This window comes from Dipodomys ordii, unplaced genomic scaffold (assembly GCF_000151885.1).
Source record: "Dipodomys ordii isolate 6190 unplaced genomic scaffold, Dord_2.0 Scaffold414, whole genome shotgun sequence".
NCBI lineage: Eukaryota > Metazoa > Chordata > Mammalia > Rodentia > Heteromyidae > Dipodomys > Dipodomys ordii.
This window is the reverse complement of record NW_012267630.1, coordinates 33,701-40,530: the sequence shown is the minus strand read 5'-3', so window position 1 is coordinate 40,530 and position 6,830 is coordinate 33,701. Positions and strand designations below refer to the sequence as shown.

General features: G+C 40.1%; 1 pseudogene; it reads right to left on the bottom strand.

Moving 5' to 3' along the window:
• Positions 1 to 6,830, bottom strand: part of LOC106001787 — a 38,264-nt pseudogene that overhangs the window by 13,407 nt on the left and 18,027 nt on the right.

The window sequence follows — 6,830 nt, the reverse complement described above, 5'->3', positions numbered from 1 at the left end:
ATACTAGATTTGTTGTTATTGTTGTTTCTTTTGACTGTGTCACTACATTTTTATTGCTGATGAATTTGTACATTACTAACAGATAAATTACCTGTTGTCAATAATCATTACATGAGAAGATGGAATCCCCCAAACATCACAGCTCTGCAAGTTCTTTCTTTTGAATCTCTCCTTGATTGTAGTAATTTCCTGCGGATAACAAATATAGTCTTAGGTTTCATTTTTTCTTTTTCCTTTTGTCAGTCATGGGGCTTGAACTCTGGGCCTGGGCCCTGTCCCTCAGCTATTCAGCTCAAGGTGAGCCCTCTACCACTTGAGCCATAGTGCCACTTCTGGTTTTCTAGTGGAGATCAGAGTCTCACAAGCCGGGTGCCAGTGGCTGACGCCGGTAATACTAGCTACTCAGGAGGCTGATATCTGAGGATCACGGTTCAAAGCCAGCCCAGACAGGAAAGTCCGTGCGTGAGACTCTGATCTCCAATCAACCACTAGAAAACCGGAAGTGGTGCTGTGGTGCAAGCGGTAGAGTGCCCGCATTGAGCTTAAGAGCTCAGGGACAGTGTCCAAGCCTGGAGTTCAAGCCCCACAACCGACCAAAATAAAAATAAAAAAAAAAAGAAATTAAGGCATGTGGGCTGGGAGTGTGGCTTAGTGGTAGAGTGCTTGCTTAGCATGCATGAAACCATGGGTCTGATTTCTCAGTACCACACAAACAAAAACAGCCAGAAGTAGCACTGTGGCTCAAGTGGTGGAGTATTAGCCTGCGCTCAGGCCCAGAGTTCAAGCCCCATGGCCAACAACAACAAAAAAGGGTCTCACAGACTTTCCTGCCCGGGGTTGGCTTTGAACCACGATCCTTGGATCTCCACCTCCTGAGCAGCTAGGATTACAGGCATGAGCCACCAGTGCCCAGCAAGTCTTAGATTTCTTTAACCATGGAAACCTATCTTACTAATTATTCTTATCCTGCCTTGCCTTGTTCCATACAGGATTTAAACTACCAGAGAAAATATATGATTATGATGAAGAAAATATAACACTTAAGTTTACTATAAAATATTTCTATGAGAGAGGACTACCAGCATCACATTTTTTAGTATCACCATTTACAATGCTCTATCTTTCTACATGTGCTAGAGGCAGCAAAGTATATCTTTTTTTTTTTTTTTGTCAGTTGTGGGGCCTGAACTCTAGGCTTGGGCACTGTCCCTCAGCTATTCAGCTCTTCTGCTCTAGCAGAAGAGTACTCTACCACTAGAACTACAGTACCACTTCCAGCTTTTTATGCTTATGTGGCGCTGAGGAACCGAATCCAGGGCCTCATGCTTTGAAGGACTTTACTACAGAGTCACCTTCCCAGCCCCAGCACAGTATATCTTGAAGTTAAACAGATTAAGGATTGTCTTTTACAATCACTCAGATTACTGGGGTCTGTTTACACTATTAGTTTGAGTACCTTTATTTTTTGAGACTGAACTTTCTTATGCAGTCCAGGTTTGCCTTGAAGTTGATCTACCTATCTAAACTTCCAGAGTACTAGGATTATGGGACTTGATGCCACATCTGGTTTGGGGTCCTTGAAATTAATAGTTATGGGCTAGAAGATATACTTCAGCAAGTGCCTGGTATGCATGAGGCCCTGAGTTTGATCCCAGCACCTTCCCCATATATATATATGGTCCATAAATACTTGAATATTTATTTAAAGAGAGTACTACTCCTGAACATTCTGAAAATTATAGAAAAAATATACAAGAATCACTTAAGAATTCTTTTTTTGCCAGGCGCTGGTGGCTCACGCCTGTAATCCTAGCTACTCAGGAGGCTGAGATCTGAGGATCGCGGTTCAAAGCCAGCCAGGGCAGGAGAGACCGTGAGACTCCTATCTCCAATAAAAACCACCAGAAAACCGGAGGTGGCGCTGTAGCTCAAGTGGTAGAGCGCTTGCCTTGAGCTGAATTGCTGAGGGACAGCACCCAGGCATAGAGTTCAAGCCCCACGACCGACCAAAAAAAAAAAAAAAATTCTTTTTTTGTGTTGGTTGTGGGGCTTTAACTCAGGGATTGGATGCTGTTCCTGAGCTCTTTTGCTCAAGGCTAGCACTCCACCACTTTGAGCCACAGCACCACTTCCGGTTTTCTGGTGATAAATGTAGATAAGAGTCTCATGAACTTCTCTTTCTTTTTTCTTCTTTTTGGTTGGTCATGGGGCTTGGCCTAGGTACTGTCCCTCAACTCTTCAGCTCAAGGCAAACACTCTATCAATTGGGACACAGCGCCATTTCTGGTTTTCTGGTGGGGTATTGGAGATAAGTTTCACACTTTCCTGCCTGGGCTGGCTTTGAATGGTGATCCTCCCATCTCAGACTCCTGAGTATCTAGAATTACAGGCATGAGCCACTGGTGCCTGGCTAGAAAAATATGCTTTGAAGCTTATGTACTATTTATTTTTCCCCAGCAGGCATACCATACTCTCTAGTAACAGTTCTCCTCTATAGCTTTACAAATAATAATACAGTGAAATTTTGGTACCATTTGATTTACATTCTCATTGAAAACAATTGCTTAGCTAAAATATCCTTTAATTCAATTTTCTAGCAAATAATTGCATGTGTGATATGTTTAAATTTCTTCCCTTAGCAGTTTTTTCTCCTGTAAAATGGAGATAATGGCTAGCTCGTAAGGGTTTCTGGAGATTTATGAGAACACCCAATTAGGTATTGTGATAGTTCTTTTTTCTTGACCTCTACTTTTACCTCCTGCTTCCTCTTTTTCCTTTCTTCCTGAATTATAATTCTTTGCCAGTCAGATACAAGGTCAAATGTTTTCTCCCATTTTCCCTGGCAAGTAATTTCCAGTATTCTAAGTATGAATTTTTTCTATAATGAGATTATTAATTCCTAAATGTCAATGACCTTAAGAGTCATAGTATTGGGCTGGGACGTTGGCTCAGTGGTAGAGCCTTGCATGCATGAGGCCCTGGGTTCGATTCCTCAGCACCACATAAGCAAAAAAGAAAAAAGCCAGAAGTGGCACTGTGGCTCAAGTGGTAGAGCGCTAGCCTTGAGCTGAAGAGCTGAGGGACAGCGCTCAGGCCCAGAGTTCAGGCCCCACGACAGGACCCCAAAAAAAAAATTAAAAAAAAAAAGAGTCACAGTATTCAATTCTGTATCATCCCCACTTTCTGGCACACTGCAGGTATTTATGAGGGACTGAATATAGAGAACCCCATTTCCTGTTGCAGGTAACATGGGGAAAATAACCCAGGTGAAATTCTTCAACTATGTCATGTGTTACGATAGTGCTACTTTGAACTGTTTGAACCCAGAAATTAACACTAAAAAGATTATGAACAGCTTTAATTCTATATTGCTATTTTCACATCTCCACCCACATTGCCAGTTTTCTTCTCTAGCAATCAGATAGACACGAGTCAGTTTTGTGATGGATATCATATTTTAGACTCCTTTCAAATCCATATACATACATTCTTCCATATAAGTTTTCAACATCATTTATTCTTTGGTGATAAATGGTAGTGTACAGTGTATGTTAATGTTGCATTTTCTAATTTTGAGGCTGTGCATGTAAGTTTATAATTACAATTGTGAAAAATTGCATAGAAGTGTGCTTAATGTGTTTATGGGGCTAGTTCTTTTTTTGACATTGTAAAATCAGTTTATAAACACAGGAGATGTTGTCATTTTATCAGAACACCAATTTCCACGCAGTACAAATAAGTAATGACTTATTATGTCATCATAAAATAATCAGCTCATGAAGAAAACATAATGAATGATCTGTGTACATGTATCTCTGGAATGTAATTTAAAAATACATAAAAGAGAAAACTACACGGTGAATTTTCATTGTCTTTAAGGAATTTACAACAGGTTAAGTCCGAGATCATGTGAATTATTTTCACATAGTTTGGTAAACATGCAGGGACTTCAACAGAATACATGTCTGAGCTTCCTTAGCAGCTTTAACAGAATAGAGGACAATGATCAGGAAGGATGGGACACCCTGGGCTGTACGAGGCTGTACGAGGTAAATATTGGGGATGGATAAGAACTTCTCTGAATTTGTCTTTTATAACTGTTTTTGTTAATGTTTCATAATCTCAAAAATTATAATTGAAATACATTCTCACAAATTTTCACCAGTAGGAGAATGTGACCAAAAATCAGAAAAAAAGCTTCATGTAATTTTTTTTTTTGTCTGTTGTGGGGCTTGAACTCTGGGCCTAGGCACTGTCCCTAAGCTCTTCAGCTCAAGGCAAATGCTCTACTTGAGCCAAAGTGCCACTTCCGTTTTTCTAGTGGTTAATTGGAGATGGGTCTCATGAACTTTCCTGCCCCTGCTTGCTTTAAACCTTGATCCTCAGATCTCAGCCTCCTGAGTAGCTAAGATGACAGGCACGAGCCACCAGCACCCAGCCTCATGTAAATTTCTTTGTATACAGCTATACTATATGTGCAGGTACATAGGCTTATGAAAAACTGTACTTAAAGAAGTTTTCTAATAACTAGTACTTTTCAGCAATAATTAGAAACCAGAATTATATACAACTGAAATATAAGTCATTCTGTAAACACTTGAGCTTAAATGTGACAATTTTTGTTGTTGTTGGTTGTGGGGGCTGAACTCTGGGCATGGTGGGCTGTCCTTCAGCTCTTCAGCTGAAGGCTAGCACCCTAGAACTTAAGCCACAGCACCACTTCTGGCTTTTTTCTGCTTATGTGGTGCTGAGGAATTGAACCCAGGGCTTCATGCGTGTGAGGCAAGCACTCCACCACTGAGCCAATTTCCCAATCCAAACATGACAATGTTTTAAGTTTCCCACTTGGAAAATTAGAATAAGAAGTAGCATCATCATGTAGCATCTACATCACCTGCCTGCCTAGTAACAAAATTTGTTTAGAGAAATTATTTAATTTTCTGAGTTTAGGAATATCAGCAGTTTTTAAAAACAAAAAGAGAAAGTTTAGGTATATCTTAAAGTCTATCCAGGATATTAGAATCTATGTAAAATACTTAGAAAAGCAAAACACACTAGTGGAGAATGTCAGGGACTAACAGGAAACAGTGAAGTGAACCACAGATTTGAGACAGCAAAATGTTACTACCAATCTTTAGCTGGAAAGAGAAAGGCCAGAAACAGTGTTAATGAAACCCAGAGGCCTGTATTTCCAAGCTGCAGTCAGAAGAACTGGACACACTTATTTTGGAATATATCTATAGAATTAAGATTAAGAAATTATGATTTAGGAAATTAAAAAAATTAGGAATTAAGCTGACCAGGTGGCTTATGTTGATAATCCTAGCTACTCAGGAGGCTGAGATCTGAGAATCATGGTTCATAGAAAGCCTGAGCGGGAAAGTCTGTGAGACTCTCATCTCTAATTAACCACTAAAAAGAATCAGGACAATGTCATTCTTTCTGATGGAGGCCTAGAATTCCATGTGTATATATACCACATTTTCTTGATCCATTCATCTATCTTAGCTATGGTAAATAAGGCTGCAATAAACATACTCATGCTAGTAGCTTTAGTGTGGTCTTGTTTGTGATCATTTGGGTAAATGCCCAAAAGTGGGATTGCTGGGTCATAGGGGAGCTCTATGTGGAACCTCCATACTACTTTCCAAAGTGGTTGAACAAGTTTACACTCCCACCAACAATGCAGTAAGGTTCCCTTCTGTCCACATCCCCTCCAGCATCTGTTGTTATTAAGAGTTCTTGATTATAGCCATTCTAACGGGGTGAGGTGGTATCTCAGTGTTGTTTTGATTTGCATTTCTTTTTCTTTTTTTGGGGGGGGGTGTTCCGGTCGAGGGGCCTGGGTGCCCAGGGCTCATGCATGCAAGGCAAGTGCTCTACCACTGAGTCATCTTCCCAGCCCTGCAATTCTTTTATGGCTACAGCGGTTGAACATTTCTTCATGTGTCTATTGGCCATCCTTCTTTCCTCTTCAGAAAGAATGACATTGTCCCATTTGTTAGGAAATGGAAAGACTTGGAAAAAATTATATTAAGTGAAGTAAGCCAGGCCCAAAGAAACATAGGTCCCACGGTTTCCCTTATTTGCAATAACTAGTATATGTCTGAGTCAAACAGAAAAGGTCAGATAAGTTGAGGTTAGGGAAATGAACCCTAAGATATGTATTCAAATGTTTTTTTTCTTTCATGCAATTGTTTCTAACACATTTATAAGATTATTTCTTTGTTGCTTTGTATGTCCTTCCCCCACGGTATAACCCCTGCTTTCACTGTATTTGATGTTGTTATAATTTGTGGAGGGGAAGGGAAAAAACAAATTGTTTAAATAGGGATACAGGTGGACCCATTGCAACAATGAGACATACAAGTTGTTATGTCAAAAACGAACTTTACAACTTTGGTGGGGGGAGGGAGGGTTGGGTAAGGGGGTACGGGGAGGATGGGATGGGAAGGGGAAACAAAGGAGGAGGCAACGATGCTTGATAAGAAATGTACTCATTATCTTGCCCATGTAATTGTAACCCCTCTGTACAGTATTTTCACAATAAAAAAAATTTTTTTAAAAATTAAAAAAAAAAGAATCAGGAGTGGCACTGTGATTCACGTAGTATAGCACTAGCCTTGAGCAAAAAGGCTCAGCATAGTGCCCTAGCCCGAGTTCAAGCCTCGGGACTTGCAAAAAATAAAACAAAATTTTAAAAAGAATTTAAAGTATCATTTAAAAATAAAACTAGAGGGGCTGGGAAGGTGGCTCAGCGGTAGAGCGATTGCCTTGCATGCATGAGCCCTGGGTTTAATTCCTCAGCACCACATAAGCAAAAAGAAAAA